This window comes from Jaculus jaculus, chromosome 8 (genome assembly GCF_020740685.1).
Source record: "Jaculus jaculus isolate mJacJac1 chromosome 8, mJacJac1.mat.Y.cur, whole genome shotgun sequence".
NCBI classification, from domain to species: Eukaryota; Metazoa; Chordata; class Mammalia; order Rodentia; family Dipodidae; genus Jaculus; species Jaculus jaculus.
Window position 1 is genome coordinate 124,394,860 of NC_059109.1, and position 23,583 is coordinate 124,418,442.

At 45.5% G+C, this 23,583-nt stretch overlaps 1 long non-coding RNA gene across 1 annotated transcript in view; it reads right to left on the minus strand.

Annotated features, from left to right (window-relative positions):
- LOC123462930 overlaps nucleotides 1–23,583 on the minus strand; it is a 64,400-nt gene that overhangs the window by 23,719 nt on the left and 17,098 nt on the right. The window contains exon 2 of the long non-coding RNA XR_006638569.1: nucleotides 2,785–2,853. This is a non-coding gene — a long non-coding RNA (uncharacterized LOC123462930). The remainder of the gene's footprint in view (nucleotides 1–2,784; nucleotides 2,854–23,583) is intronic.

A 23,583-nucleotide genomic window follows, 5' to 3' on the forward strand; every position in this document is an offset into this window, starting at 1 on the left:
TTGAAACTCCATTCTCCATCATATCCCCTCCCCCTCTCAATCAGGCTCTTTTATTTTGATGTCGTGATCTTTTCCTCCTATTATGATGGTCTTGTGTAGGTAGTGTCAGGCACTGTGAGGTCATGGATATCCAGGCCATTTTGTGTCTGGGGGGAGCACGTTGTAAGGGGTCCTACCCTTCCTTTGGCTATTACATTCTTTCCTCCACCTCTTCCACAATGGATCCTGAGCCTTGGAAGGTGTGATAGAGATATTGCAGTGCTGAGCACTCCTGTCACTTCTTTCCAGCACCATGATGCCTTCTGAGTCATTTGAAAAGAGAAGTTTCTCTACCAAAAGTGAGAGTAGCATTAATATATGGGTATGAACATTAAGAGAAGTGCTTACTGGGCAGTTTGATAAGCATAGTATATACATTTAGCCAGACAGCAGCAGATGTTACACCCCTAGGGCTCATGACTACCCCTGTTGTAGGTTTTCAGTATCAGGGATGTATTCCCTCCCATGGAGCAGGCCTCCAGTCCAATTAGAGGGCAGTTGGTTTCCACTATGACAGACGTGCCACTCTTGTACCCATTCGCTCATTTGGCCTGGCTGGCCAAATATAAGGCTTACAGTGTCCACTGTTGGTTATCTTCACTGATGATTTCTCTTTCTCCCATTGAACTGCATGCAGAATGGCTTCTTCCAGCTTTCTGTCAGCTGGTCTACATGGTGGAGCTTATCAGCTCAGGTCCAGAAGAATTTCTCAGTGGCCTTGCAGCCCAAATATGTGGAGTCTTCGGCAATATGCCTTGTGTTCTTTATCTGCTGCCTGGGAACATGGATGGCATCTCCTTTGTAGGGCTGTGTTGAGAATGGATGCAATTATGTTTTTTGTTTTTTCATTATTAGGTTTCTTTTTGTTTGTTTTAGAAAGAGAGAGGGAGGGGGGAGAGAGAGAAAACTGGCATGCCAGGGCCTCAGCAACTGAATTCAAACTGCAGACTCTTGAACCACCTAGTGGGCATGTGTGACCTTGCGCTTGCCTCACTTTTGTGTGTCTGGCTTACATGGGATCTGGAAAGTCGAACATGGGTCCTTAGGCTTCAGCACCTTAACCACTGAGCAATCTCTCCAGCCCTCTTTTTCTTTTCTGTTTTAAAACTTGTTGGGCTGGAGAGATAGATTAGCAGTTAAGCGCTTGCCTGTGAAGCCTTAGGACCCCGGTTCTAGGCTCAATTCCCCAGGACCCACATTAGCCAGATGCACAAGGGGGCGCACGCGTCTGGAGTTCGTTTGCAGTGGCTGGAAGCCCTGGCGCACCCATTCTCTCTCTCTCTATCTGCCTCTTTCTCTCTCTGTCTGTCACTCTCAAATAAATAAATAAAAATAAACAATTAAAAAAAAACTTGTTTATTTTGTCGTGCAGATGATCAAACTGAGGACCTTGTGCATGCTTGGCAGGCAGTTTACCACTGAGGCACACCCCAAGAGCTAGTTTGTCTCTGGAAAGGGCACCTGTGTGGCCCAAAGAAAGGCTCCTTCCTGTGCATTTGAGCTGTTGCTTTGTTCATGACAGCCATGGAGGGTGCGCCTGCTGCGCACAGGTCTGCTGCACACAGGGCATCCTGCTGCCTGTTATGAAACAGAGACACGGAGGAGAGAAATGGCCGGTTCTAGATGTCAGCTGTCTGGCTCGGAGGGTCAGTACAGCACTTGGCTTTGGGCTTTCTGGTGCCCTCTGATGTCCAGCCGTTGTTCTGCGCACATGTGAGGGATTCGCAGGTGTGGCTGAGAAGTGGAGGGGACAGGCCTCTCTTGGCAGGAGACTTGGTAGGGGTTCTGCCCTGGGTGGCTGACTGTGACTAGACTCTGTCCTGCTCCCTCCTCGGCCTCCTCTTCTGAGAAACAGAAGCATTAGCGGTCACTTGGGCTGGGCGTGGTGGCGCTTGCTTTGAATCCCAGCACTTGGGAGGCAGAGGTAGGAGGATCACCGTGAGTTCGAGGCCACCCTGAGACTACACAGTGAATTCCAGGGTAGCCTGGACTAGAGTGAGACCCTACCTTGAAAAACCAAACAACAAAACAAAACAAAACAAAAAACAGTCACTTGGCACAGCGACTGTCCCAGGGTAGGCCCTGGGGCTCCAGGATTCAGGAAGATGCCTCGGGGCTCACTCTGGAGGCAGGAAGCAGGGCTTTTTCAAATAGACCCTGCTCTCTGTCTCCCACCACCCAGTCAGAGATACTCCACTCTGACATAAATGGAACACTCCATGAAAGGAATCTGCACTTCAAAGTGTTTGAAAGACCAGAGAAGCAGACCAGTGTGTCTCACCCAATAATAGATCACAGAATTTACTGGGTTGCAATAACAGCATTGGGTTTAGGCAATAACAGCTGATGCCATAAATAAAGCCCAAAGATGTCACATAGTCATCCAGGGAGTCTAGAAGTAGGTAGCACTTATCATTTTTACTTTCATCCCATTGGCCAGAACTAGTAACGTGGCTTTGGCCAAAGGCAAAGGATTCTGGGACATGTGGTCCCTCCCTGGGCAGCTGCGCTCCAAGAATAGCTTTAACTGTGGAGAGGGAACATGCAATTTTTTTTTTTTTTTTTTGGTATATAGTTAGGCATCTCTGCAACATAGGGTCACGCACACACATATGTACACACATGACATATGGATAACAAATGTGAACGTGCAATTTTTAGATCAAATGTTTTAATAAGAACAAAGCTAGATAGGGCTGAGGAGGTGGCTTAGTGGATAAACTCTTACCGCACAACTCTGAGTACCTGAGTTTGAATCCCCAGACTTCGTGGGAAAGCTGGAAGCTGTGATGTGCTTCCGTCATCCCAGCGCACCTCGGGCAAGAAGAGAGAAGCTTAGGTTAGTGGAGGTGAACAGCGGCAGACCGTGCCTGCCTCACAATGAGGTGGGAAGTGTGGACCAATCCAAAACAACTGTTCTTTGATCTCTACGTGTGTGCTGTGGCACATGTGCACTCTCTCACACACACATGAACATAAGCATACATCCACTCTAAATGTTTTTTTTTTATTTATTTGATAGAGAGAAAGAAGGGGGGAGAGAGAGAGAGAGAGAGAATGGACGTGCCAGGGCCTCCAGCCACTGCAACTGAACACCAGACACATGCGCCACCTTGTGCATCTGTCTAACATGGGTCCTGGGGGAATCAAACCTGGGTCCTTTGGCTTTGCACGCAAATGCCTTAACCACTAAGCAATCCTTCCAGCCCTCTAAATAATTTTTTTTTGCTGGGTGTGGTGGTGCACGTCCTTAATCCCAGCACTTGGAGGTCTGAGATAGGAGGATTGCTGTGAGTTCAAGGTCAACCTGAGACTACATAGTAATTCCAGGCCAGGCTGGGCCAGAGCAAGACCCTATTTTGAAAATAATAATAATAATGGGTTTTTTAGGGGGAGGGATTTTTCAAGATAGGGTCTCACTCTAGCCCAGGCTGACCTGGAACTCACAGTGATCCTCCTATCTCTGCCTCCCAAGTGGTGTGATTAAAGGGGTGCACCACTACACCCAGCCCCTAAATAATTTTTAAAGTGCATAGATCCACAGATAAAGCAAATGAGATCAAATGCTTCTGAATTTGGGTGAATTTGGGTGAATTTGGGTGAAAGGATAGCCCTCCAACTTCTAGTGGAGTTTGAAATTTCTCAAAGTAACATGTTGAGAGAAATGAAACCATTAAAATTTGCTAAACTTGTAACTAGAATGAAATAAGATCAACACAGAAGAACCAGGTGTGGTAGCGAATGCCTATAAACCCAAAATTTGGAAGGTAGAGGCAAAAGGATCAGGAATTCAAGGCCAGTTTGGGATTTAATGCTTTAATCCCAGCTGTGAGATGAGAGCCTGTCTCAAGAAAACAAAAACCAAAAATAAGAGGAAAATTTAAGTTAAAGGTTTTGAATTGTAATTTTAACACAAAGGTTGGAAACTCTTTGTAAGAGACCAGACAGTAAATATTTTACACTTGACAGGCCAGATGGAATCTGTGGCAACTATTTAATTCTACTATTGGAGCATAATGGCAACTGTAGATAATAAATGAATGAGCGTGGCTAGGTGCCAATAAAACTTTATTTACAAAAGCAGATGGTGGGCCAGATTTGATTCAGAGATTATTCTTTTTTTTTTTTCTTTTCAATTTTTTTAAACAACTTCCATGATTATAAAAAATATCCCATGGTAATGCCCTCCCTCCCCTCATTTTCCCCTTTGAAACTCCATTCTCCATCATATCCCCTCCCCATATCAATCAGTCTCTCTTTTATTTTGATGTCATCATCTTTTTCTCCTATTATGATAGTCTTGTGTAGGTAGGGTCAGGCACTGTGAGGTCATGGATATCCAGGCCATTTTGTGTCTGGAGGAGCACATTGTAAGGAGTCCTAACCTTCCTTTGGCTCTTACATTCTTTCTGCCACTTCTTCCACATTAGACCCTGAACCTTGGAAGGTGTGATAGAGATATTGCAGTACTGAGCATTCCTGTCACTTCTTCCCAGCACCATGATGCCTTCTGAGTCATCCTAAGGTCACTGACATCTGAAAAGAGAAGATTCTCTACCAAAAATGAGCGTAGCATTAATATAAGGGTATGAACATAAAAGGAAGTGCTTACTGGGCAGTTTGATAAGCATAGTATATACATTTAGCCAGACAGCAGCAAATGTTACACCCCTAGGGTTCATGACTACCTCTGTTTTAAGTTTTCACTTTCAGGGATATATTCCTGCTCATGGAGCAGCCTCCAGTCCAATTAGAAGGCAGTTGGTTTCCACCATGACAGATGTGCCACTATTGCACCCATTTGCTCATTTGGCCTGGCTGGCCAAATACAAGGCTTGCAGTGTCTACTTCTGAGTATCTTCACTGGTGATTTCTCTCTCCCATTAAGCTGCATGCAGAATGGCTTCTTCCAGCTTTCTGTCAGCTGGTCTACATGGAGGAGGTTATCAGTTCAGTTCCAGCAGAATTTCTCAGTGGCCTTGCAGCCCAAGTATGTGGAATCTTCAGCAATAGGGTCTTACCATCCATTCCTGGTGGGAAACCAAGGGCCTCAGCAATGCCCTATAATGTTTTGGGATCATCAGGAGAACCTCCCTGGCCAACAACTCACTGGAAGGTATCCCATCCCTGAAAATTTTCTAGCAACAATCTGTGGCTCCTGAGTGTTCCATTGTCCAACAAAGTAGGTTTCCATATGATTTATTTCTATCCTCTTAGATTTTGATTAGCCCTCCCTCCGCCTTTCCTTTACTCAATCCCAGAGATTATTCTTTGCTGGCTCTTGCTTTAATATGTTTAATTGTACCTATTAAAAATAAATAAAATATTAGCCAGGTGGGTGGCACACACCTTTAATCCCAGCACTGGAGAGGCAGAGGTAATGAGTTTGAGGCCACCCTGAGACTCCATAGTGAATTGCAAGTCAGCCTGGGCTAGAGTGAGACCCTTCCTCGAAGAACCAAAATAAATAAATAAATAAAATATTAATAAACTTGCTGGCCACGTTGAAGCACATCTTTAATCTCAGCACTCTGGAGACAGAGGCGGGAGGATCACTGTGAGCTCAAGTCCAGCCTCGACTAGAGTGATGCGCTATCTCAAAAAAAAAGGGGGGGGGCGCTGGAGAGATGGCTTAGCAGTTAAGCCCTTGCCTGTGAAGCCTAAGGACCCCGGTTCAAGGCTCGATTCCCCAGGACCCATGTTAGCCAGATGCACAAGGAGGCACATGCATCTGGAGTTCGTTTGCAGTGGCTGGAGGCCCTGGTTCGCACATTCTCTCTCTCTCTCTCTCTGTCTCTTTCTTTCTCTGTCTGTTGCTCTCAAACAAATAAAAATAAACAACAAAAAAAGCCCTTTAAGCATATCCGGTTTTTGGTCATTGCTGCTGGCTTTTTAAGTATATATATTTGAGAGAGAGAAAGAGAAGGAGAGAATGGGCATGCCAGGGCCCCTAGTCACTGCAAATGAACTCCAGATGCATGTACCACCTTGTGCATCTGGCTTACATGGGTCCTGGAGAATCAAACCGGAATCCTTTGGCCAACACCTTAACCACTAAGCAATCTCTCCAGCCCCTTGCTGGCTTTTTGTTTTGTTTTGTTTTGTTTTGTTTTGTTTTGTTTTGTTTTGTTTTGTTTTGTTTTGTTTTGTTTTGTTTTGTGGTAGGTTCTCATTCTAGCCCAGGCTGATCTGGAATTCACTATGTAGTTTCAGGGTGGCCTCAAACTCACGGCGATCCTCCTATCTCTGCCTCCCGAGTGCTGAGATTAATGGTGTGTGCCACTAAGCCTGACATTGTTGTTTGTTTGTTTGTTTTACTTTTGTGTGGTGTTGGGGATGAAACCCAGGGCCTTCTGCATGGGTGACAAGGAAGATCAGAGTCAAGATCATCCTCAGCTACACTGCAAGTTTGAGACAAGCCTGGGCTACGTGAAAACATGTCTCAAGCAACAACAAATAAAAGGAAAATAAGTCAGTTCATGGTATGACCAGCAACTATGTTGCAATTATTTTGTCCAGCACTGAGTCTGTGGAGTATTAACAGAGCTGGAGTCCTTAATAGCTTGAGGTATTGCTACCTTGTGATTTCTAGTGAAAACTATTAAATTGTGCTGTAGAAATAAAGTATCTGGGACTGGAGAGATTACTTAGTGGTTAAGGTATTTGCCTGCAAAGCCAAAGGACTCAGGTTCAATTCCCCAGGACCCATGCAAGCCAGATGCACAAGATGGGGCATGCATCTGGAGTTCATTTTAGTGGCTCTCTCCCCCCAATGTGCCTCTTTCTCTCTCATCTCTCTCTTAAATAAATAAATAAAAGTAAAATATAAAAATCTGGGCTGGAGAGATGGCTAAGCAGTTAAGCGCTTGCCTGTGAAGCCTAAGGACCCCGGTTCGAGGCTCAGTTCCCCAGGTCCCACGTTAGCCAGATGCACAAGAGGGTGCACGCATCTGGAGTTTGTTTGCAGAGGCTGGAGGCCCTGGTGCGCCCATTCTCTCTCTCTCCCTCTACCTGTCTTTCTGTCTGTGTCTGTCGCTCTCAAATAAATAAATAAATAAATTTTTAAAAAAAGAAAAAAATATATAAAAATCTTAAATAAAGAAAAGAAAGTATCTCCTTAAAAGCATGTTAGGAAGCTAGGCATAGTGGCGCATGCCTTTAATACCAGCCCTTGAGAGGCAGAGGCGGGATGATCACCTTGAGTTCAAGGCCACCCTGAGACTACATAGTTAATTCCAGGTCAGCCTGGACCAAAGTGAGACCCTACCTTGAAAAAAAAAAAAGCATGTTAGGACTTGAGCCTGGATGAGCAAGGAATCCAGTAACACTTCTGTCTCCTTCCACTTCCCTCAGCCCTGGGGTTATAAACATGCATGATTCTACAGATAAGGAAATGGAGGCACAGGAGTTAGTGGGAGCACTCAGAGAAGTGGCCAAGGGACATTGGCACTCAGAGGTGATGTAGGTACCAACCTAGGCAGGTGGGCAAGGTTGTGTCCTATCCTATCCTATCCATTTTCAAGCAGAGAGAGACAGGCAGACAGAGAATAGACATGCCAAATGTCTCTAACCCCTGCAAACAAATTGCAGATGCATGTGCCTCTTGGTATATCTGGCTTTACGTGGGTACTGGGGAATTGAACTCAGGTTGTTAAGTTTTGCAGGCAAGCTCTCTAATCACTGAGCATCTCTCTAGCCTAAGGTTGTTTTTTGTTTGTTTGTTTGTTTTGTTCTTGTTTTTTGAGGTAGGATTTCACTCTAGCCCAGGCTGACTAAGATTGTGTTTTGACTGTTTAAAATGTATATCCAGCAAATTGTGTTTCATATTGAGGTTGATGGTCAAAACTTTAAAAAAAAAACCACTAGACAGACTGTTTCCTGACAAACTTCCAAGCAGTGTAATTTTCCTTAGGTGGGGCAGAGGGGTGGTTTCAGGTGGGACATGGACAAACATGCTTAAATCTTTCCAAACTTGCTTTACTGTTAGGAAAATTTTATAAGTAGCATATTAAAGTATGAATGTAAAATCACATTTAAACGTTGGCATCGGGGTGGGGGTGTGGCTCAGTTGGTAGAGTACTTGCCAGGCATGCAGGAAACCTGGGTTCCCCAGCCCAGCATAAACGGGGTATGGTAGTGCATGTAATCTCAGCACTGTGCTTCTAGTTAGAAGATGGGTTTTATTTTATTTAATTAAAAAAAATTTTTTTTTTGATTTTTCAAGGTAAGGTTTCACTCTAATCCGGCTGACCTGGAATTCTCTATGTAATCTCAGGGTGTCCTCGAACTCACGGCGATCCTCTTATGTCTGTATCCCCAGTGCTGGGGTTAAAGGAGTGTGCCACCTCTCCCAGCTTGGGTTTTATTGTCACTATCTGTAATAGGTGAAATTTTCTTGATCCCTCGGGCTTCTCATCCTCCTCTGAAAATGGGTTTAATGCTGTGGGTTCTGCCCTGAATTCTTCTGCAAACTGAAAAGACTTGCTTTGGATGGAAAACGCCAGCAGTTCTCTGATGTGGAGCAGTGGGAGAGTTCACGGATAATTTGTGGGTTTGTAGGAAGCAGCAATGCCAGCAGGGATCGTACAGATGAAGGTGACTATTGTAGCGGGGCAGGGAAAGGCTACTCTGTAATCCCACGACAACGAGCTAGGGATGGCTCAGAGGTTAAAGCTTAAAATCCTAGCACTTCGGTGGAGGAGGCAGGAGGATAATTGTTTATTTATGAGGAGAGAGAGCAAAAGGAGAGAAGGCACATTAGGGCCTCTTGCCTATGAACCCCAGGTGCCTGCGCCACTTAGTGTGTCAGACTGGATGTGGGCACTGGGGAATTTGAACCCAGGTTGTCAGACGTTGCAAGCACTGCCTTTAACCACTGAACCATCTCTTCAGCCAGGCAGGAAGATCTGGAGTTCAAGGCTGGCCTGGACTACAGAGAGGGAGGGAGGAAGAAGCGGGGAGGTGGAGGGGAGATTAAGAAAGACGAGAAGTGGGCTGGAGAGATGGCTTAGCGGTTAAGCGCTTGCCTGTGAAGCCTAAGGACCCCGGTTCGAGGCTCAGTTCCCCAGGTCCCACGTTAGCCAGATGCACAAGGGGGCGCACGCGTCTGGAGTTTGTTTGCAGAGGCTGGAAGCCCTGGCGCGCCCATTCTCTCTCTCTCCCTCTACCTCTCTTTCTCTCTGTGTCTGTCTCTCTCAAATAAATAAATAAATAAATAATTAAAAAAAAAAGAAAGAAAGAAGAGAAGTGGAGTGGAGACGGAAAGTCTTTACTGGCAAAAGCAGAGTTCTGAAAGCTAGGACATCATTGTCGCTGAAGGCCCTCTGGTGGCTTGTATTATACTTAGAAGTTCTTTACTGTAATACTTAAAAATAAATAAATAAATTTAAAAAGGCCCTGTCTGATGGTCTCTGGTGTGTCCCTCCCCCGCCCCCCTTGTGCTTACTCCATTTTATCCACACTGGACTTTTTGTTGTTCTTGTTGTTGTTTTGTTTTTCGAGGTAGGGTCTCATTCTGGCCCAGGCTGACCTGGAATTCACTATGTAGTCTCAGGGTGGCCTCGAACTCACGACGATCCTCCTACCTCTGCCTCCCAAGTTCTGGGATTAAAGGCGTGCGCCACCACACCTGGCTCACACTGGATTTTTAAAACTTAATTTATTTTGTTTATTGACATCTTCCATAATTGTAGACAATATCCCATGGTAATTCCCTCCCTTCCCCCAACGCTGGATTTTTTTTTGGGGGGGGGTAGGGTTTCACTCTAGTCCAGGCTAACCTGGAATTCACAATGTAGTCTCAGGGTGGTCTCGAATTCACGGTGATCCTCCCACCTCTGCCTCCCAAGTGCTGGGATAAAAGGTGTGCGCCACCAAACCTGGCCACACTGGATTTTTTTAAAAAATTTTATTTATTTATTTGAGAACGACAGACAGAGAGAGAAAGAGGCAGAGAGAGAGAGAGAGAGAGAGGGAGAGAATGGGTGCCCCAGGGCCTCCAGCCACTACAAACGAACTCCAGATGCGTGCGCCCCCTTGTACATCTGGGTAAAGTGGGTCCTGGGGAATCAAGCCTCGAACCGGAGTCCTTAGACTTCACAGGCAAGCGCTTAACCACTAAGCCGTCTCTCCAGCCCCCACACTGGATTTTTTTATGATCCATCTTTCAGGCATTAGGCCCTCCTCTGCCCCAGGCCTTTTGTACTTGTCTCTCTTTGCCCCAGCGCTTCCCACACCCAGGGCCCATTTCTTCCCCACACTTTGGGTCTTAGCTCAAATGACCTCCACTCAGAGGCTTCCTTGGCCACTACAGCTCCACCATCACCATCGACATTTTTATCTTCCCCAGCTCTGAAATTCTCCATGAGACGATGTGCTTACCCTCTGTCCCCAGTGCACCCCGAGTTCCATCTGGGCAGGGAAGCCCGTGCTTCTGTCCCTGCTGCGTCCCCAGCATGATGGACGGCTGGGCGGCACACAGTAGGTGCTCTGTAAACATTGTGTGCTGAGTAAAACACATATGTGATGGTGGTATTCCCTGTGCTGAGCAGCTTGCTGGGCCCTGGCTCTGGGGAGGAAGCCACAGACAGCTTCAGCCCCAGCCTGGGCCCTTCCCTCAGTCAACAGGCCTCCCTCCGCCCAGACAGCTGCTGTTTGACAACTGTCTGCCTTGAGCCTGGTGACCACACTGCCAAGCCCCAGGGTTCCCCTGGGCAGGACACAGAAGCTGCCACGCCTCTGGGAGGACCATGAGGAAGGATCCGAGATGCAAACAGGCTAAGGAAGGAGAAGGTGGAGGAACCCTGAGGAGAAGGCTGTAGGTGAAGGGTGCTGGGGAGACAAGCTGAAGGAGCTGGCCGTGGCCCCACTGTACGAGGTCCTTCTGGTAGCTCTTGGTCTGCGGCAATCGACCCTGCGGGGAAGAGACCTGGGGCCCCACACCAGCCCTGGGCCTCAGCCACCTGCCTTATCTGGGCCTCAGTTTCTTACCTACATGTTGAAGGGCTGTGGGCATGTAGATATTTTGTTGCTGTTGTATGTGTGTTTGAAGAAGGGTCTCATTGTAGCCCAAGCTGGCCTAGACCTCCAAAGTGGCCAAGGATGCCCTTGAACTTCTGCTCCTCCTACCTCCATCTCTCAAGTGCTGGGATTACAGGTGTATGCCACCACACCTGATTTCAAATATTTTTTTTTAATTTAAATTTTGTTTTATTTATTTGAAAGAGAGAGAGAGATAGAAAGACAGATGAGAGAGAATAGACACTCCAGGGCCTTCAGCCACTATAAAACTCCAGATGCTTGTGCCACCTTGCGAATCTGACTTAACTGGGTCCTGGGGAATCAAACCTGGATCCTTTGGCTTCGCAGGCAAGTGCATTAACCACTAAGCAATGTCTCCAGCCCTAAATAGTTTTTATTTATTTATTCATTCATTCATTTGAGAGAGGGAGAGAGAGAAGCAGATAAAGAGAGAATGGGTGCACCAGGGCATCTAGCCGCTGCAAACAAACTCCAGGCGTATGCGCCACCCTGTGCATCTGGCTTTATGTGAGAACCTGGGTCCGTAAACCCTGCAGGCAAGCACATTAACCACTGAGCTGTCTCTTTAGCCCCACACCTGATTTTATACTGAGCTGGGAATATTACCCAGGGCTTTGCGCTTGTGTGCGTGCTAGGTAAACACTCTGCCAACTGAACTAGCCCCAGCCCTGGACATTGGTGGCTTTTCAAGGTAGGGGGTCTCACACACTAGCCCAGGCTGATCTGGAATTCATTATGTAGTCTCAAACTGGCCTTGAACTCACGGCGATCCTTCTATCTCTGAATCCCGTAGAGCTGGGATTCAAGGCGTGCGCCAAAACAAAGAGGAGGCAGCGTCATTAGCTCTAACAAGAACTTGCCTGGAAGCCAATTCCGAGGAGGAGTGTGACCGGTTTCTTGGGCTGTGTGAACGCAGAGGGTCCGGGGTCGCCGCTCTACAGCCCCATTCCCTTTCTTTTTTTTTTTTTTTTTTTTTGGATTTTCAAGGTAGGGTCTCACTCTGGTCCAGGCTGACCTGGAATTAACTCTGTAGCCTCAGGGTGGCCTTGAACTCACGGCGATCCTCCTACCTCTGCCTCCCAAGTGCTGGGATTAAAGGCGTGCGCCACCACGCCCGGCCCCATTCCCTTTCTATCAGGTCTGGTTGAAAAGCACCAGGTTACCCAGTTGCTGGGGGTTCCTTACCTTAACGGGGTGGAAGGGAGCTTGCAAAAGGAAGCATCTAGAATTTGTAATCAAACCCAAGCTCAAGCCCCACCATGTATCCCCAACTTTCTGAGCCACAGTTACCCCCTCTTTAGACAGTACCCCCTTTGTGGTGCCATCCTAGTAGCCTGACATTTAGGAAGCTTTCCTGCAGGTGCATCAACAACCATTGTTGGTTATTAGCTTCATAGCTGCATCAACAGCCATCATTTGTTATTAGCTTCATAGCTCAGCAGCCAAAATGTTAGCCACTCCAACTCAATTCCCTCGCTTATGGAACACGGCCCAGGATTTAAAGAAGCCAGCATTAAAAAATATATATTTTATTTATGTCTTTATGAGAGAAAGAGAGCACTAGAGCCTCCAGCCACTGCAAACAAACTCCAGATGCATGTTGCCACCTTGTGCATCTGGCTTACGTGGGGTTCTTAGTCTTCACAGACAAGTGCCTTAACCACTAAGCAATCCCTCCAGCCCCAGCATTTTTTTAAACTGTGTATGTGATGTGCATGCATGTGTGTTTATTTGTGGGAGGCACATGTGTATTGGGTACATATGCACACACTTGTGTGGAGGCCAGCGGTTGGCATCAAGGGTCAAGTCCGTCACTGTTCTTGTTTTTAAATTTTTTTGTTTTTATTTATTTATTTATTTATTTGAGAGTGACAGAGAGAGAAATAGGCAGAGAGAGAGAGAGAATGGATGGACCAGGGCCTCCAGCCACTGTAAACAAACTCCAGATGCCTGTGCCCCTTGTACATCTGGCTTACATGGGTCCTGTGGAATTGAGCCTCGAACTGGGTCCTTAGGCTTCACAGGCAAGTGTTTAACCACTAAGCCATCTCTCCAGCCCTCACTCTTCTTTTTTAAAAAATATTTTAGCCAGGCACGGTGGTGCATGCCTTTTATCCCAGCACTTGGGAGGCAGAGGTAGGAGGATCGCCATGAGTTCGAGGCCACCCTGAGACACCATAATGAATTCCAGGTCAGCCTGGGCTAGAGTGAGACCCTACCTCAAAAAACCAAAAAAAAAAAAAGAGAAAAAGAAAAACAAAAAATATTTTATTTGTATTTATTTGTTTGAGAGACAGAAAGAGATAGATAAATGGGCAGTGAAACAGAGAGAGAGAATGGGCATACAACCACTGCAAACGAACTCCAGATGCATGTGCCACCTTGTACATCTGGCTTACATGGATCCTAGGGAATCAAACCCGGGTCCTTTGGCTTTGCAGGCAAATACCTTAACTGCTAATCCATCTCGGAAGCCCATCACTCTCCTTTTTATGTATTAAGACAGGATCTCTTACTTGAGCCTACAACTTGCCAATTCAGCTAGCCTGGCCAGTCAGCTGGCCCAGGGTCCCCTGTCTCATCCTGCCCCGCACTGGGATACAGGCGATAGCCACGCCCAATCAGGATTAGCAATGTCCCCAGTCCTGAAAGTAATTATTTTTTTCCCCAAGGAACTCGCTATCCTTGAACTCATAGAGATCCTCCTACCTCAGCCTCCCAAGTGCTGGAACTAAAGGCACATGTCACCACAACTGGCTTGAAAGTAATTATTTTGCCATCAACTTTTCAAAATATGTTATCAATTCATAAACATTTACCTTAGCCCAGGTCTGTTATATGCCTGTAGATGTAATTGATACAATTACATGGTAAAATAACCTAATTCATAGTCTCCGAGCTTTCCAAGATCCTAATCTTAGTCAAGAGCAAAGTCTGTCTCCACTATTTAGCATGCTAACTGCTGTTGAGGGAAACAGGAAGTCTTCATTACTGTCTTAAACTAAACATAAGAATCAGGGTTTTATTGTTTGTTCTTTTTTTAAGAAAATATTTATTTATTGAAGGGAAAGAGGAGAAAGCTGGTGGTGGTCCCTGTATTTAATCCCAGCACTCGGGAGACAGAGACAGGAGGATCACTGTGAGTTCAAGGCCATCCTAGGAATAAATGGTGAATTCCAGGTCAGCCTGGGCTACAGTGAGACCCTACCTTGAAAACACAAACAAAAAAGAGAGAGAGAGAATGGGTGCATCAGGGCTCCTGCTTCTATAAATAAACTCCAGATACACAGACCATTTTGTGCATCTGGCTTTATGTGGGTGGGTACTGGGGAATAAAACCTAGGCCATCAGGCTTTGCAAGTAAGCACTTTTAACTGCTGAGTCATCTTCCCAGATCCTTTTTTTGTTTGTTTTTGTTTTGGTCTTACTCTAGCTCAGGCTAACCTGTAAGTCACCATTACAAGAATGGCCTTGAACTCTCGGCAATCCCAAGTGCTGGGATTAAAGGTGTGTACCACCATGCCAGGCCCAATAACTAGTTTTTGATGTAAAATTTAAGTTGGATTTTAGCTTCCAAAAATCTCAATTTTCAGCTTCTTTTACTTTTTAAAAATATTTATTTATTATTATTTTATTTTTAGGGGTAGGATCTCACTCTAACTCAGGCTGACCTAGAATTTACTATGTAGTCTTGGGGTAGCCTTGAACTCACAGTGATCCTTCTACCTCTGACTCCTGAGTGCTGGGATTAAAGACGTAAGCCACCACACCCAGCTTTAATTATTTATTTATTTATTTATGACAGAGAATGTGGTGGTTTGATTCAGGTGTCCCCCATAAACTTAGGTATTCTAAATGCTAGGTTCCCAGCTGATGGAGACTTGGGAATTAATGCCTCCTGGTGGCAGTGTATTGTTGGGGGTGGGCTTATGGGAGTTTCCCCTTGCCAGTGTTTGTCATACTCTCCTGCTGTTATTGTCCACCTTATGTTGGTCAGGGGGTAATGTCTACCCTCTGCTCATGCCATTGTTTCCCCTGCCATCATGGAGTGTCCCCCTAGAGTCTAGAAGCCAAAATAAACCTCTTTTTGTCCACAAGCTGCTCTTGGTTGGGTGATTTATACCAGCAATGTGAACCTGACTGCAACAGTAAAGTGGTACCAGGAGTGGGGTTGCTGCTAGACACCTGACTGTGTGGCTTTGTCCTTTTGGAGCTGATTTTCAAGAGGAATGTGGAAGGATTTCAAACCTTGGCCTGGGAGATGCCTTGAAGAGTTACAAATACAGCTTGATGGACTATTCTAGTCACAGTTGAAAGACCTGAATACAATAAGAACTATGAACTGTGAGGTTTGGCATATGAGGGTAAGAAAGAGCTCTGCTTGGACTGGGCTAGCAGTTTGTGTGAGAAGCTTGCTCTTATGCCCGTGTTCTGAGAAAGTGTGCAGGGTTGCTTTGTGTAGAAATGAACTGGTGTAAGCAGAGGGATATGGCACAGAAATTAAAAAAAAAAATCTTTGGGTGAACTACTGCCCATTCAGCTGCAATTGAGAGATAACAACCTTTGAGATTGGGCCAGTTGACCTGTGCTGGGAAGAATGTAGACTCTTTTGAAGGGGCCTGAGTGCTCAAGGAGTGTCCTGTTCTTCAAAATCTACTTTATTCCCCCCTGGATTAACAAATTGGCGCCCTACCTGGTATTATGGAGTATAAGAAATGCAGGAAAGAGAGGGTCATGGCGTTTGCAATGCAATCTTGTGTTTTGGAAACGGCCATGGGCAGTATGAAGTAGGTTTGCTGGTTGCCTGCATGGAGACCCCATGGGGCCATGAGGATGAACCATGGGTTGCAGTGGAGTCCCAGTGGAGATGTCAGGACCACAAGATAGCATCCAAGGACAGCTGCTGGCCCTGGATGAAGTTTTCCAGGACTGTGAGTAGCGTAGCCGGAGGGGCAGAAATGGAACTCCAGAGACTTGTTGCTGGCCAGAATGATCAGACTTGGAGATTTGTCATTGGCTAGAGTTGTTGGACTTGGAGTTATAGTGTTTGATGTTTGCCTTGCTCAAATCTTGTATTGGATGAATGTGTCTTTGCTATGCCCAATGCCATCTTTTGCAGTGTGAATGTTTATTCTGTGCAATTATGGGTTTTGGGGGGATTTGTTTTGGTATTATGGTTCAGTTAGAAGATCTTGGACTATGGGGATGTATGAACATCATTGGAATTGGTAAAAACTATGAGAGCTTTTAGAAGTTGGATAAATGTACTACATTTTACATCATGTATGATTATCAGTTTTTTTTTTTTAAATTTTATTTATTTATTTATTTGAGAGCGACAGACACAGAGAGAAAGACAGGTAGAAGGAGAGAATGGGCACGCCAGGGCTTCCAGCCTCTGCAAACGAACTCCAGACGCGTGCGCCCCCTTGTGCATCTGGCTAACGTGGGACCTGGGGAACCGAGCCTCGAACCGGGGTCCTTAGGCTTCACAGGCAAGCGCTTAACCGCTAAGCCATCTCTCCAGCCCTCATGTATGATTATCAGTTTATAGGGACCAGGGGTGGAGTGTGGTTATTTGACTCAGGTGTCCCCCATAAACTTAGGTGTTCTGAATGCTAGGTTCCCAGCTGATGGAGATTTGGGAGTTAACGCCTCCTAGAGGCAGTGTATTGTTGGGGACGGGCTTATGGGAGTTATAGGCAGTTTCCCCATACCAGTGTTTGGCACACTCTCCTGTTGCTATTGTCCATCTTATGTTGGCCAGGAGGTGATTGATGTCTACCCTCTGCTCATGCCATCATTTCCCCTGCCACCATGGAGCTTCCCCCTTGAGCCTGTAAACAGTTGGAAGCTCCAGCACATTGATTCCTTCTGTTCACAATGTCTCTCATGTCCCTGCACGTAAGTTATATTAATAAGTGCAAGCCATTAATAATTGCTGTCTTGGGGCTAGAGAGATGGCTTAGGAGTTAAGGCATTTGCCTGCAAAGCCTAAGGATGCAGGTTCGATTCCCCAGGACCCATGTAAGCCAGATGCACAAGGTGCCATGTGTGTCTGGAGGTCATTTGCAGTGGCTAGAGGCCCTGCCCACCCGCCTCTCTCTCTCTCTCTCTACCCTTCTCTCTCTCATAAATAAATAAATAAACAAAATTTCCTTTTAAAAAAATGATTGCTGTATTGCTTTTCTTTTCTCTCTCTCCTTCCTTCCCTCCCCTTCTTCTCTCTCCCTCTTTCTGTCTGCTTTGCTTTCTTTGCAGTATTAGGAATAGAACCTAGGGCCTAGGGAAGCACTCTACACTGAGCACATTCACAGGACTGTATTGTTTTTCTTATAGGAAAGTGGTTTTTTTTGTTTGTTTGTTTGTTTGTTTGTTTTTGCTTTCTTATTTGTTTGTTGCTTTGGTTTTTTTGAGATGAAGTCTCACTCTAGCCCAGGCTGACCTGGAATTTATTATGTAGTCTCAGGATGGCCTCGAACTCACAGCAGTCTTCTTACCTCAGTCTCCCAAGTGGTGGGATTAAAGGCATGTGCCATCACACCCTGCCTTGCTTTTTGGTTTTTGGGTGTTTTCTGGCTTTTTTTTTTTTTGAGACAGCATCTTGCTCTGTAGTCCAGGCTGACCTGGAACTCATTATGCAAAGCAGGCTGGTCTTGAACTCATAGCAATCCTCCTGTCTCAGTCTCCCCAGTACTAGGAGGATAGACATGAACACTATGCCTGGCTTGCTTACAAAAAGATGCGAAGAATGGGGTCAGAGAGGTGGCTCGGTGGTTGAACGCACTTGCTTGTGACGCCTGATGGCCCGGGTTCCATCCCCCAGCACCCAGATGCACAGAGTGACAATGTGTCGTCTGGAGCGCATTTGCAAGCGCTAGGTCCTGGTGCACCCATGCTCATTCTCTCTTACTGTTTGCAAATAAATTAAATAAAATAAAACCGTGTGAGGACTGCTTGTAGCCCTCTTTCCCACATAGTCTACTTACTTGTCTGTGCATTAAGGGCACTTGAGTTTGACAACAGGGATGGCAAAGACCCAGAGCAAGTTCAGTATAAGATCATTCCCTTCTAGCTAGACCTGCTGGTGTTTTTTTTTTTTTGGGGGGGGGGGGGGGTTGGTCAGTTTTCGAGGTAGAATCTCACTCTAGCCCAGGCTGATCTGGAATTCACTATGTAGTCTCTGGGTGGCCTCGAACTCAAGGTGATCCTCCTACCTCTGCTTCCCGAGTGCTGGGATTAAAGGTGTGCTCCACCACGCCTGGCGCTGCTGTTTGTTTTTGAGACAGGGTCTCCCTCTAGCCCAGACTGGCCTTGAACTCATGGCTTCCCTCTTTCTCAGCCCTCTGAGTTCTGGGATTATAGGCATGAACCACCATGCTTGGCTTAGATTTACCTTGTTAGTTTAGTGTAAGTACAGGGACATTCAAAATTACCCCTGTGGCTCACGTTACTTCGTGTGTGTGTGTGTGTGTGTGTGTGTGTGTGTGTGTGTGTGTGTGTACATGCCCATGTACTACGCACATGCCAAGGCACACACGTGGCTAGCTAGCCAGAGCTTCTGGATTCTTCCGACTGCCACCTCCCACTCTTAGGCTCTGTTGGGATCACGGATGCGTGCACCACGGTGTCCGCTTTTAGGTTGAAACTCCAGTCCACAGGTGTGTGGCGCAAATACCTTTAACCACTAACCATCTCCAACTCCCCCATGTATTTCTATTGGCCAGTGCCAGTCCTGCCCCTGGATTTGGTGGCTGCGACCAAGTCCATGGATAACTCATCTGCCTCCGTTGTCCACTCCTGAATGAGCAGTCCCAGCAAAAACCTCATGAGCTTGTGTCTCTGGCCCAGTCTTCCCCCTACCTTAGTGAACTCTGGTATACCCACCCTTGTGGCTGGGAGCCTATCTATTCTGGGAAAACCCAGGCTCCAGAGCCTTCCTTGTAGGAAATCTCTCTCCCAGCCCCCAACTGGCAGCTTTTATGTTTTCCTTATCAGACATTCATATAAAACAATAGTCAATTTGAAAGTCAAGTCTGTACACATTCTTCTGTCTGTGACAGTCCAATTAATCCCGAATCCTATGATTTGTGGGTGGAGTTGGGTGGAGAAAGGCTTGTTTCTCTGCCCCCAACTTCCCCAGCTCTGTGTGTTTCTGGAGATAAGATAGAGACTGAATTTGAGGAAGAGACAGGATCCTGCTACTGTGAAGACCCTTTTTTGAGTAGCTTCTCTGGGAAAGGGGAAGTTTTTGAGGATGAAGGATCAAGGAGCAAAAAGAATCTTTTTGAAAATATTCTTTTGTTAATTTTTAAATTTTTACTTATTTATTTGAGAGAAAGAGAGAGAGAGAATGGGTGCACCAGGGCATCCAGCCTCTGCAAACAAACTCCAGACACACGCACCACCTTGTGCATCTGGCTTATGTGGGTCCTGGAAAATCGAACCTGGGTCTTTTGGCTTTGTAGGCAAGTGCCTGAACTGCTGAGCCATCTCTCCAGCCCAGAAGAGGATCCTGACCGTGATGAGAACCTTCCCATGAGGAGGCCTTCATGGCAGTGACTGAGGACTTGGGCTGCAGGATGGGAATTTAGAGCTCACACGACAGGACCTCGCGCTTCCTGTCCCTCCTCTGAAAAACAGGGATGAGAATGGACCTGACCCATGTTAGTGAGGAGTGAAGTGAGGTAGCCTAGCACAGTGATTTTTTATGTCTCACTGTGTAGCCCAGGCTGGCCTCAAACTCATAATCTTCCTGCCTCGGCCTCCCAAGTGCTGAGATTATAGGCCTCCAGCACTATACTAATGTGTGCTTTTTGTCTCTTGTGCATCCCTGAGGTCAAAAGACTATTATCCCAAATATTTCCATAGGTAGTAGTTTCCTTTTTTGTTTGCTTGTGTGTAGACATATGTGTGTATATTCATTGGTGGCCAGAGGACAATGTCAAATGTCACTTTCAGTAACACTGTCCACCTTATTTTTCAAGGTAGGGTCTCCCTCTAGCCGAGGCTGACCTGGAATTCACTATGTAGTCTCAGAGTGGCCTTGAACTCATGACGATCCTCCTACCTCTGCCTCCCAAGTGCTGGGATTAAAGGCATGAGCCACCAATACCAGCTGTCCATCTTTTTTGTATAAAAAGATATTTTGTTGGGCTGGAGAGATGGCTTCAGCAGTTAAGGCACTGCCTACAAAGCCTAGCAACCAGGTTTGATTTCCCCAGGAGTCATTTAAATCCAGATGCACACAGTGGCGCAAGCATCTGGAGTTTGTTTGTAATAGCTGGAGGCCCTGATGTGCCCATTCATTCATTCTCTCTCTCCTTGCAAATTAATAAAATAATTTTTTTATTACTTGCAAGGGAAAAGTCAGTGCCTCTTGCCTCTGCAAATGAACTCCAGGTGAATGCACCACTTTGTGTATCTGGCTTTATATGAGTCCTGTGGAACTGAACCAAGGTCATTAGGCTTTGCAGGTAAGCACCTTAACAGCGGAGCCATCTCTCCTGCCCCCCACCATGCTTAGTTTTAAAATTAACCTTGACTTTGATGTAATTGTAGATTCATTCACTTAACAACTTCCATGATTATAAAAAGTACCCCATGGTAATACCCTCCCTCCCCCCACTTTCCCCTTTGAAACTCCACTCTCCATCATACCCCCTCCCCATCTCAATCAGTCTCTCTTTTACTTTTGATGTCTTGATCTTTTCCTCCTCTTATGATGGTCTTATGCAGGTAGTGTCAGGCACTGTGAGGCCATGCATATCCAGGCCATTTTGTGTCTAGAGGGAGCATGTTATATGGAGTCCTGCCCTTCCTTTTCTCTTACATTCTTTCATTCACCTTATTTCTTTATTCCTTTCTTAAATTTTGTTTACTTAATATTTTACTTTGGGGCTGGAGGAATTGCTTAGCAGTTAAGGAGTTTGTCTGCAAAGCCAAAAGACCCATGTTTGATTCCCCAGGACCCATGTTAGCCAGATGCACAAAGGGGTATACGGGCCTGGAGTTCGTTTTCAGTGGCTAGAGGCCCTGGCATGCCCAATCTCTCTCTTTTTCTCTGTCAAAAAAATAAAATAATTATTAGAGAGAGAGAGAGAATGGGCATCCCAGGGCCTTTTAGCCACTGCAAATGAACTCCAGATGCATGTGCCACCTTGTGCATCTGGCTTATGTGGGATATGGGGAATAGGATTTGGGTCCTTAGGCTTCAAAGGTAGGTGCCTTAACCTCTCAGCCATATTTCCAACCCAACTAAAATAGCAGACAACCTTTTTTGGTTCCTGGCACTTTGACCCTCTTAAGTAAGATATCTGTTTTAAGCCCAGCATGGTCGCGCATATCTTTAATCCCAGCATTTGGGAGGCAGAGGTATGAGATTGCCTTGAGTTTGAGGCCAGCCTGGGTACATTCCCAGAAAAGAAATTACTGAATCCTAGTTCCGTTTAACTGTGTGTATGTGTACACATGTGAAATATGCATGGGTGTGTATATGCACACCCTGAGGAGGACTTTGGGTGTCTGTCCTCCTCCATCCCTCTTCTGCTTAATTTTCCTGAGGCAGAGTCACTCACTGAGCCTGGAGGTTGCCAGTTTTTGGTTACACTGGCTGACCAGGGAGACCCAGTGACCCTCCATTCCCAGCCTCCTCAGCACTGTGTTACAGGAATGCACAGCCAGGCCCAACGTTTTTGTTTTGTTTTGTTTTTTGAGGTAGGGTCTTACCCTAGTGCAGGCTGACCTGGAATTCACTATGTGGTACTAGGGAACTGAACTTGGGGCATCAGGCTTTGCAGCAAAGTTCTTTTTATTGCTGGGCCATCGCTCCAGGCCCTCTTATTTTATTTTATTTTATTTATTTATTTATTTATTTATTTATTTATTTTATTTATTTTATTTATTTAGAAAGAGAGAGAATATGGGCACACCAGGGCCTCTTGTTGCTGCAAGTGAACTTTAAACACATGCACTGCTTTGTGTATTTGGCTTTACATGGGTACTGGGGAATTGAACTCTGGCCATTAGGCTTTGCAATCAAGCAATTTTAATCACTGAGTCATCCCTCCAACCTTTCTCCTCATTTTTAAATTAAGTTCTTTTCTGTGATTGGGTTGTAAGAGTTCTTTATATATTCTTTTTTTTTCTTTTCACAATTTTTATTAACATTTTCCATGATTAGAAAAAATATCCCATGGTAACTTTATATATTCTTATCAGGTATATTATTTGCAAACATTTCCTCCTAGTTTGTGGGCTGCCTTTTCACCCTGCTAATGGTATAAGCGTTTTTGTTGTTGTTGTTGTTGTTGTTGTGTGTGTGTGTGTGTGTGTGTGTGTGTGTGTGTGTTTGGAGGTAGCTCAGTTGACCTACTTTTCCTTTTGTGGCTGAGCTTTTGTTGTCATTGGCAAATTCAACCACATGGAACTTGTTTCATAATTTTAGGTCTTGCTCCATTTTTATTCTTCTTTTAAAAGCTATATTTATTTATGTATTTATTTGAGAGGCAAACAAAAGAGAGAAAATATGGGCGTACCAGGGCCTCTTGCCACTGCAAATGAGCTCCAGACCCATGTGCTACCTTATACATCATGGCATTACTGGGGAATCGAACCTGTACCACAGGCTTTGCAAGCAGGTTCCTTTAACCACTGAACCATCTCTCTGTCCCTCCATTTTTCCTTTTTGCACGAACTATAAGAGATAAGTGAACCTCATTCCTTTTATTTACTTTTTTCTCTTTTAAACATTGATTTGTGTATATATATGGATGTGCCAGGGCTCCTTGCCACTGCAAATAGAGCACCAGATGCTTGTGCCACTTTTAAAATTTTTTTCTAAATATTTTATTATTTATTTATTTTTATTTTTTTTTTTTACTAACAACTTCCATGTTTGTACACAATATCTCGTGGTAATTCCCTCCCTCCACCCCCCCACTTTCCCCTTTGAAATTCCATTCTCCATCATATCCCCTCCCCCTCTCAATCAGTCTCTCTTGTATGCCATTGATGTCATGATCTTTTCCTCCTATTATGATGGTCTTGTGTAGGTAATGTCAAGCACTGTGAGGTCATGGGTATCCAAGCCATTTTGTGTCTGGAGGAGCACATCGTAAGGAGTCCTGCCCTTCCTTTGGCTCTTACATTTTTTCCGCCACCCCTTCTGCAATGGACCCTGAGCCTTGGAAGGTGTGATAGAGATATTGCAGTACTGAGCACTCCTCTGTCACTTCTTTCTAGCACCATGATGCCTTCTGAGTCATCCCAAGGTCACTGCCATCTGAAAAGAGAAGATTCTCTACCACAAGTGAGAGTAGCATTAATATATGGGTATATTAACAGAAGTGCTTACTGGGCAGTTTGATAAGCATAGCATATGCATTTAGCCAGACAGCAGTAGACATTACACCCCAAGGGCTCATGACTACCCCTGTTTTATGTTTTCAATATCAGGGATGTATTCCCTCCCATGGAATACATGGGCCTCCAGTCCAATTAGAG